Here is a 10152-nt window from a genome sequence, read left to right as displayed (position 1 = left end):
AATAAACTATGCGGGGTGTAGGGGTGGTAGATGGGACCCTCTCTCTTGAAGTTAGCAGTCTTCTGGGATTAGAGGCCACAGCTGAGGATTAAATCCTCATCTGCAGTAATGGAGGTTGTGAGAAACCCACAGAAGGGAGTGGTGTGGTGGCGGTAACTCATTACAGAATCCAGGACCCTTGCCTGTCTCTTGTGTAGAAGAGTCTCGCCTAGGATAGGGCAGCAGTTATGAAAGTGTATCCAAGGCCCCGGAGGTGCAAGACCACTTTCATTGAAACGCCGGGATGTCACCTGCCTTTTGCACACTCTTGCTCTCCCAAGTTCCTGTGGGGTTTTCCAGGGAAAACCTGGCCTGTGATATCACAAAACAGGGAATGCAGAGGCAGATAGGAGAATTCAGCTCTCACCAGTCCAAAAGAGATTTGCAGAAATTAAAATCACTGCTATTCTTCTCACTAATGGTTTTTGTTTTGAAAAATAGAATTATATTTTGTTTAAGAGTATTAATGGTAACATACAGTAGATTGTTATTATTTTTAAGTGAATTCATACACTTTTTCTAACTTCTTATTTAACTTCTAACACAGGAAATATTGATAGATTTAACTCACATAAATAGCAGCCTTTTGGAGTTCTCAGTAATTGTTAAGAGTGTATAGGGTTCTGTAGAACAAGAAGTTTGAGAGCCCCTGGAGAACGGGTTCTCAGTTGCTAGTCAGGTGCTTAGTGGTGTTAGACGGATGCCAAGATGTCTTCCGCAACTGCTCCCGGACTTGAAGTAATTGGCCACATGGAGATGGGTGGGCAGTGCCTCCAGTTTACAAACCAGAAGCTGCTGAATGTGTCTGGAGTCTAGGCCATGGGGTGTGCAGGGATTCCCTTTGTATCTGTTCTATCTAAGCCGGGATTCCTGTGCAGAGGCCTGGCCTTGAAGACCCGCCCTCCTTTGCTCCCTGCCAGGTACCTTCTGTGTGACTTCAACCCTCCAGAGGGCTTCAGCCTCCGTAGGAACGTCTGCATCCACATTGCCTTACTCCTGAAGACCCTGCTGGAGATGGAAGAGCCGGTACTGGTGCTATCCCCTTGGGGCCACCTCTACCACTGGCAGAACCCCAACATCAACCAGGTCTGGATTCCCTGGTCCGACTCCTTTGACCTCCCAAGTCTCAACAGAAACAACCCTGACATTGAGTACGAGCAGTTCATTGCAGGTGAGGTGGTGGTCATTTAACTGGGGCCAGGTGGTCGTTGTTCTGGTTCCGAATGAACATCGGGCCATCTTACTTTGGGCTTGTCGGTCTGCTTAGGGGCCCTGCTCAAGTTTCCCACACTGCAGGTGAATTTGGTTTTTCCATAGTTTTTTCGGGAAGTCAATTTGAAGTGTAGGAGCTCTATGTCCCCTCACCTCTGAAGACCCTGGCCTCCAAGTGAGATGGAGCAGTGACAAGGAGGACACTGCCACATAGGCCTTGTCCCAGAAGGACTCACTCCCTGTGCAGTCAGGGCTGTTCTTACCTGTAGGAAAACACGATGTGTGTGTAGCATAGGCCACGTGCTGGAGAAGATATGTAACTGCCCAGCCAGTATAATTTGGTCCTGCTCAAACTACCCATTTTAAGTTTTGTAAGAGGGAACAGTTCAAGATTTTCTTTGAATAAAGGTATTTAGAGCTTATCAATTTTTTTAAATTGAAATGTGGTTGATTTACAATGTTTTGTTAGTTTCAGGTATACAGCATAGTGATTCAGTTGTACATATACATAGTCTATTCTTTTTCAGGTTCTTTTCCATTATAGGTTGCAAGATACTGAATATTGTTCCCTGTGTTCTACAGTGAATCCTTGTCGTTTGTCTGTTTTACATATAGTAATTTGTATCTGTTAATCCCAAACTCCTAAATTTGTTTTATAAGTCTGTGAGTCTGTTTTTGTTTTATAAATAAGTTCATTTGTATCATTTTTTTAAAATTCCACATATAAATGATATCATATGATACTTGTCTTTGTCTGACTTATTTCACTTAGTGAGATAATCTCCAGTTCCAACCAACTTGCTGTAAATGACCTTATTTCCTTTTTTGTTACAACTGAGTAATACTCTGTTATATCTAAATACCACATCTTTATCCAGTCATCTGTCAGTAGACGTTTAGTTTGCTTCTATGTCTTGGCCACTGTAAACAGTGCTCCTGTGAACATTGGGGTGCGGGTATCTTTTGGAATTAAGGTTCCCTCTGGATATATGCCCAGGAGTGGGATTGCTGGATTAGGTGATAAGTCTTTTTTTTGTTTGTTTTGTTTTGTTTTTTTTTTGTCTTTTGAGGAATCTCCATACTGTTTTCCACAGTGGCTGCACCAAACTACATTCCCACCAACAATGTACGAGGGTTTCCTTTTCTCCACAGCCTCTCCGGCATTTATGGCTTGTGGACTTTTGAATGATGGCCATTCTGACTGGTGTGAGATGATAACATTGTAGTTTGGAGCTGCATCTCTCTGATAATTGAGCGATATTGAGCATTTTTTTATAAGCCTATTGGCCATTGTGTATCTTCATTGGAGAATTGCTTGTTTAGTTGTTCTGCCCATTTTTCGATTTGGTTATTTATTTTTTTCTTATTAAGTTGTATGAACTATTTATATAGTCTAGAAATTAAGCCATGGTCAGTCTCATCTTTTGCAAATATTTTCTCCCATTCCGTAAGTTGTCTTTTTGTTTTACTTATGGTTTCTATTGCTGTGCAAAAGTTTATAAGTTTAATTAGGTCTCATTTATTTATTTTGGCTTTAATTTCTGTTGCTTGGGTTGCTTAGATTGCCCTCAGAAAACATTGCTGAGATGTATGTCAAATAATGTTTTGCCTATGTTTTCTTGTGAGAAGTTTATAGTGTCTTGTCTAATATTTAAGTCTTTAAGCCATTTTGAGTTTATTTCTTTTTGGGTTTTTTGTGATTCTATTGTATGCTTTTGATTTGTGGTTACCTTATTCTTCAAATATATCAACCCATTACTATATCTATTTCCTTTAGACTGATAATCACGTAGGCTCCAACACATCCTAAGAATAACAAAGAAAAAACAGAAAAAAAATCTATATTTTCTTGCTCCCCTCTCCCATTCCCACCTTTTTTTATTTTGATGTCCTTTTTCATTTTTACATCTTTATGTTTATTCCCTTGTAACTCGTTATTGCATTTCCAACTATGGTTTTCCTGTTTCTATAGCATCCTGCTTCCTTTCTGTTTAGAATAGAACCTTTTAATGTCTCTGTTAGGTTCAATATTGCTGAGTTATCTCACCTCCCTCCTCCCCCCCCAGGCCTCTGAATACTCAGTCCAGGAAAGCTAAACCATTCTAACCTTCATCGGTTCTGGGAAAGCAATCTTCAGTGTGGGAAAAAACATTGAAAAATAATATTCTGTGCGTTTCTTTGTACCCTTGCCCAGAGATGAGAAACATCTGAAGGTGGGGGAAAAATGTTGGAGGTGGGGAACACAAAGTCTTTTCTCCTTTTGCTACTGAAGAAATGATTGCTTTTGTAATTAGTGATGATGTCCTTTAAATTGGTGAGATCGAGATTCCACAGCTTCAGCGCCTGTGAATAACCAGCCGGAAGAAAGCTCTCTAGGGCCCCTGCAGTGGGAAAGGCAGCCCCTCTGAGCACCTGTTGTTCTGTATTCTTCCTGCCTCCACACGGGTTCGCTAGACACCATGCAGGACAATGCAGTTACCCTAGGTGGAGGACAGGGAGACCCCTGCTGTGTGGCGAGCCACAGGAGCCCACACTTGAAGAACAAAATGTAGAGTAGTGGGGCGGGCGTAGGAACAGAGGATGGTTGAGACCCAGGATAGTGTCCTGGAGTCCAGCAGCCAAGGCTGGTGGGGCAGATGGGGCCGAGGGGCATAGGCAGTCCTTGAGGAATCCGAAGCAAAGATAGGAACCAAGAGACTGGATTCATGTGGGGGTACAGCGCCCCCTGGAGTCCGGGGGGCAGCTTAGCGAGCCCAGGGGGAGCGGGCACTTCCCCAAAGCTGGGTTGACAGGTCACAACCAACTCACTGGGGACCGGGAGGCACTGAGTCATTTTTAACTTTTTGTCCCTCTTCCTGGAAAAGAAACTGCTGCCTGTTAAATAGCCTGTGTCGTTAGTGAGAATTAAAGACATGAAGCAAGATTGCCTCAAAAGTCATCCATTGTGTAGTTGTTAGTAAGGGTCAAGGGCAAACTTGAATAGATGAAATGAAACATTCATCAGAGGATTTTAAAATCCTTTAAAATAAAAATTCTTGCTGCATTTGTTCTTTATTTCAGGGTTCACTTGGTGATAATAATAGTAACCAAAGCAATAGCAAACCCTACAGAACTCTGTCCTGCTGTTCCAGGAACGCTGTGTTCACGACAACCCAATGAGTTGACACCACTATGAGTTCCACTTTAAAGGTAAGGACATTCATTAATCACACGGCTAATAATGGCAGAGCTGGGACTTGAACCCAAGCTGTCTGGCCCCAGAGCCCTCTCTCAGGCCTTCACTGCAGCTCATCACTTGGCATGCCTGACACAGGCCAGCATTTAAGAGCAGAGTGACCTTGGCCAAGGCTGCTTCACTGCTTGGTCTCTGACTCCTCATCTGTAGAATGGGGGTGTGGGCAGCGAATTCTGTGAGCTCAGTGGTCACTTCCTCCAGCTCTGCTATTCTACTGCTTTGAGTTAGTTTAGTAAGTATCCGAGCCCCTACATGGCCCACACATGGGCTGGCGCTTTGCTAGGCTCTGGTTTACGGAGAAAAGTGAGATCAGCCTGCTTCTCCAAGGAGCTTGTGTCCCTCCACGGAAAGCAGCTGCGAGGCCCAGGCTCCCTCGCTGGCAGTCGGGGGCTGGGCAGAAAAGTCTGATAAGAGAAGATGGAGGCAGAGGCCCTCCGGGAACAGTGGTGACCACACAGCTCTCAGAACCGGGAGAATCTGTCCTGGTTGCTGAGAGGGGAGTCCTCATGAGGCCAGTAGTCCCCTGAACCTAAGCCCTCAGGACAAAGATCCAGCCATCCCTTCAGTGTCACCATAGAGCCAGTCCATCCACATCACTGTGCCTCTGTGCTCCTTTGTCCTGGGGCCTCTCTTCCCTCTACACCCAGAAGACATTTCTCCCTCTCTTCTCTGAGTGTCCCCTCACTTCACCCGTGGTCCCTGCTTCCTGGGTAACCATCTCTGGAGTTGACGCTTTGCCCCCTCACACACCCCCGTTTGATCAGGAGCCTGGGTTGACCTCCTTGTGCTAACTTTCCACCTTCAGATCATTGCTCTTCCTCTCTTGGGAGCACCTGGAAAACCCAGATCCTTTCCTAGCAGTGCCTGCCACCCTGACCTCCCTGCTCATCTGCCTCAGTCAGGAGCACCTGGACCACCAGCTCTGTATTGCCTCACCTCCTACCATCAAGACGTCAATGTTCATTCGCCCTCCACCACCCAGTATGGTCATTTTAGGGTCTTCTTCTCCGTCAGCCTGAGCCAGCCACCCCCCATTCATCCTACCCCCGGGCTCATGCCCGGGCGTGTCTCCACCCAGGTCCAGCCTGTCTCCTTTAAGTGCCCACCTCTAGCCGTCCAGCTGCTTCTCCACCAGCCTCCCTGGCCCTCCTTCACCCTCACTGGGGCATCAAGCACTGACTCCTCTGCTTTCCTGCCTGTCCACGTTCCTCTTACTTCCACTTCCCCACCTTCCAGCTCTGCTTGACCCTTGATCTTTTCAGTTCCTCACCAGGACGACTTCCATCTCGCTTCACCCAGTTCTATTTGTTCTGAGCCTGCAGGCAGCAGGCTCTCCCAGCACAGATTTCTAAGACTACAAATCAATGACCACCATGTTGCCACTGCCAGGCAATCCTCCAGGATTTCTCTTGTGAGCACATTTCCCCACTTATCACTCAGTGGTGTCAACATTCTCTGCTCTCTGCACACGTCTAAGCTTCCCTCTGTCTCTTCCCTGACTCCCAGCAGATGGCCTTGCCTCCTGCTTTGGAGAGAATGACATGTTACTGGAAAGAAACTCGCTCACCTGCAGCAAATCTGCTCACCACCTTTCATCTGTCCCTCTCCCACCTACACTCTAGCTGTAGTTGTTCTTAATTTAGTGAGTTTAGTTGACATATATATACAAAGTTAAAAGCATAGCACACTGTAGGCTACCTTCTAGGGCTTACTTTTTCAGTTTAACATAGAGTGTATGATTCATCCATTTCGTTGCATGTACCTGCAGTTCATTTGTTTTAACTGATCTTAAATATTGTGTGTGTGAAAATATCACAAGGGAAGGGTAAGCCAGGATTCAGGATGCTGGTTACTTCCTGTGAGAAGAGGCCAAGAGCAGGATAGGGAAAGAGGACACAGTATGTCACTGTCAATATTCCTGTTATGATGCTGGGTGATATGTTCATAAATGTGTCTTATAATATTAATTTTAATACATAAATACCTCTGACAGGCACCTATGATGAGAATGTGTCATGAACCAAGACATACAATGGGTAATATTACATCATTGTTGTTATGTAATCTTGTTATATTATATATTAATCATAGTCTTACATTATTTGTTATGGGTTATATATTATATAGATGCATGAGTGATATATTATGTATATAAACACCTACATATGTATTATATACTATCTGCTAATAAATAAACAGAACATAATATGCTAGTATATTTTCTATTATGTATTATTTAATAAATAATAACATACTATATCCTGTTGTATGACATGGCACATAATCTTTAATAAAATAAGAAATCTGTCAATATATATTGGTAATTAATAAAATTAAAAAAAATAAAGCCCGCAACTTTTAACGCCGACACTGCTCCAGATGTCACTGTCTTGTCTCTTCCCTTTCATGGTCGAAGTCCTCACAGTGCTATTCATTCCCCCTTACATCTCCTTATCGTGAACCTTCCTCCTCCTCCCTTCCCATGCTGCCTTCTGCCCCGTGGTCCCTCTAGTCACCAGCGGCCTCTGGGGCGCTGATTTGCAGGCACAGTCTCAGGCCCCAGCTCACCTGCCTGTCCGCCGCCTCTGCCACCGCTGGTGGGGGCGGGGTGGGGGGCAGAGTGCACCTCTTGTCCTGGAAGAGAACACAGCACAGACTCAGTGACCAGCAGCAGGTGTGGCCGGGACCTGCAGGACTTGGGGGAGAGCCAGACTGTCTGCATCCAGACCGGGGGCACTTGGAGTGTGAAGAAACCCAGTCCTCACTGCCCCTGAAGTGAGGAAAACACCCTCAGGGGAGTTAAAGTGCTTATGACCTAGGTCTGTTGGCTGGAAAGCATAAACGGGCCACTAAGGGGAGCGTAGTTGATGTTCCAGGCCCCACCAAAGCCCTACGGGCTGGCGGGGATCCAGGCTGGACGCTCCACTGGACCCAGTGCCCCCACGGGGATGGGGCCTTCGGGAACAAGCAGAAAGCCCTCGGTCTCTGGGGGGAATGGGGCAGTGTGGGAGCATCCCTGCAGCGAGTCAAGTGACGTCAGGGCCTGTGGGATCCGTTTGTATGGCCACATCGAGCCTCAGCAGAAGCCACAGCAGGAGTGGATTCCTGTCTCTCCAGCTGTCATCCTCGTGTCTGACTGCCAGGCTTCAGACCCGATCCCCTGGGGCGCCAGGACAGTTATAGACAGGCGGATCGGGGAGGCCTCAAGAGGGTGGTACTGGCCTTCCTGCCAACACGATTACAAGAAGATCAAACAATCCATCGATGGGAAGAAAATAAGAACCATGGTCACATCTGGACCCCAAGCTTAGACGTGGTGCATGGGTGACATTTATCGACAATCCAGCGAGGTTCTGGCCAGAGTTAGAGGCTAGGGCAGCAAGCCGGGAGTGACACTGAGGAGCATCATTGTGCAGAGGCTGGACTGGGGGTCTGCAGGCTCCTCCCAGGAGAAGCCTCAGTGTTTGGGAGGTGGCTAAAATGCCTCCGTGTCACCAGCAAGTGATGCCACCTGCGGAAAATCAGCTGTAATCCTGAGATGGGTCAGCCCCGGGTGATGTGATAAAGGCTCCTACAAGAGGGGGCGCCAGATGGACAGTGAACCAACCAACAGGCTAATGAGATTCCCACCTGTGTTTATCGTGCTTTCGTAGCCAAGAATGAGGAGAGAGTTGAATGGCTCACCATGAATATTTTAACAACTTGAGAGGGTTCCATGTCTCACTGCATTTAGGTGTCACCTGGAGGAATTCAGGCAGTGTTTAGACCCAGGGGATGTTAACGGCCTCTCGGTTCCTCATCAACCTGGCAAACCCACCAGCCCTCTATGGCCAGACCTTGGCAAGTGCCTTCCCTTGTTATAACAAATCCCTTTCCACGCACACCTGTGGTAAGCTTTTGTTTTTTTTTAATTAATGTGAATGAAAATACCTTACAGCCTCCTCAGAACTTTCCTTTGGGCTTCTCGCCTTAGACCCCAGCAAGGGGGCCAACGGCCCTGGGTCCTGCACTGCAGAGGGTCCCCCTGGCCCTGACACTTCCTCTGGCCACGCCCTCCATCGGGTGGAGTCAGCAGGGCCAACGGGGCATGGTCATTGGCTCCATCCCGTGCTCTAGAAACCCAGGACCCTGAATGCCTTGCCTCAGCAGCCCCTGACCCATTTCTAGTGCCTGCACCAGCTCTCCCCAGAGTTCAGATTTCCAGGATTCACAGAGGGGCCAAAGGGCAGCTGTTTGCATGGAGGTTATAGGCAGAGCCCAGACGTGAAATCTGAGTGTCCCCCTGTGCACATTCAAGGCCCCTTATTGCAAGGGATGGACCCAGCATTGGGAAGAAAATGGTCAGGCTAGTGATCAGAGTCTGGGAATCAGCTCTCCCTACACGCTCACTTTCTTTGCAGGACTCCCCTGAGTCTGGGAATTCTAATTTTGAACCTGGCCTTCCCCCTTATTATGAATGTATATTTGTAAAGGCAGGACTTTAGAACCTACTGCACTTAAAATGTTTAGATATATAGGATGTGAGCTCCCAGGTATGCTCTGGAACTGCACTTCCAAAGGTCCAGAGCATTTATGTTGGCTCTACTGAGAATGTAAGTGGCAAAGACCGTCTCCAGAGATTAGGGGCTCCTGCTTCATGCTCCGAAGTCAGGATCTTCTGAGGGGATAAAACAATGGACACTGAGACCCTCAATTGTAAATTGATTTAGAATAACGCCAAAGGTGTGTATGACGTGTGAGTGTGCACGCACTCACCTGAGGAATTGTGTGGTACATGACTGTGAGTGTGTGTGTGGATGTGCGCGCGCACGCCTGGGGATGTATGTGGTGTGTGTATGCTATGTGTGTGTGTGCGCCTGAGGACGTGTGTGGTTGTGTGTATGCTATATGTGTGTGTGGTACATGAGTCCATGTACGTGTGTGTGTAGGGATGTATGTAGAGCAGAGTCAGTGTGTCTGCACGTGTGTGTACGTGCATGCATTAGTTTTAACAGTAGAAGCTGTCCTTTAGAATTCTGAAGTCGTAAAATTTGTATGATGTCTTTCACTGTATATTTCAATATTAAAAAAATCTTCAGTCACCAGAAACTTATTGCTCCCCGATTCTGATTTTTTTTTCCATATTGATATGTCTTCATTATACTGATGAGGAAACTTAGCTTAGAGATGTTAACTGACTCAACCAAGGGCATGGAGCTCACGTGCCCAGGGCCAGGACGCAGTCCAAGCCACGCTGATCCAGAGGCCTGGAGCCCTGCTTACGATCACGCATGGCCTCTTGGCGGGGGAACAGATTCTAATGGGCTGCGGCCATCATGCAGGCTGCCCAAGCCGGGGACTCTGGAAGCCGGGCAGAGAGTACCAGACAGCAGACAAGAGTGAAGCCCTGCTCAGAAATCAGATAGGTTCCTGGGTCTTGGATGAGTAAGGAGGCTTACTGCTCATCCTTGATCCCTTTGCTGGTGGCCAAAAGGGACCAAGGCCCACGAGAGCACTTCTGGGAGGTGCCTGCCAAAACCTGGAAAAGGACTGCTCAGGACTGGCCCTGCAGTAGGAGCAGAGGAATGAATTGTCGCCTCTTGGTGGACATTGTTGGTGATGGCAGTAGGAAGCCAAGCAGCCTTGGTATGTGTGGGTGGCAGGACAGGGTCCTAGCGGATGATCGT

General features: G+C 47.1%; 1 long non-coding RNA gene across 1 annotated transcript; it reads left to right on the top strand.

Annotated features, from left to right (window-relative positions):
• Nucleotides 1-1027: 1027 nt before the first annotated feature.
• LOC102538839 (uncharacterized) lies at nt 1028-5538 on the top strand. Its single transcript, XR_012067502.1, has 3 exons — nt 1028-1210; nt 4312-4440; nt 5292-5538. It is a non-coding gene; the product is annotated as an uncharacterized lncRNA (long non-coding RNA).
• The last annotated feature ends 4614 nt before the right edge of the window (nt 5539-10152 follow it).

The sequence above is a fragment of the Vicugna pacos genome, chromosome X, assembly GCF_048564905.1.
Source record: "Vicugna pacos chromosome X, VicPac4, whole genome shotgun sequence".
NCBI classification, from domain to species: domain Eukaryota; kingdom Metazoa; phylum Chordata; class Mammalia; order Artiodactyla; family Camelidae; genus Vicugna; species Vicugna pacos.
Note: the sequence above shows the minus strand (reverse complement) of the source record. Positions and strands in the feature narration are given on the sequence as shown.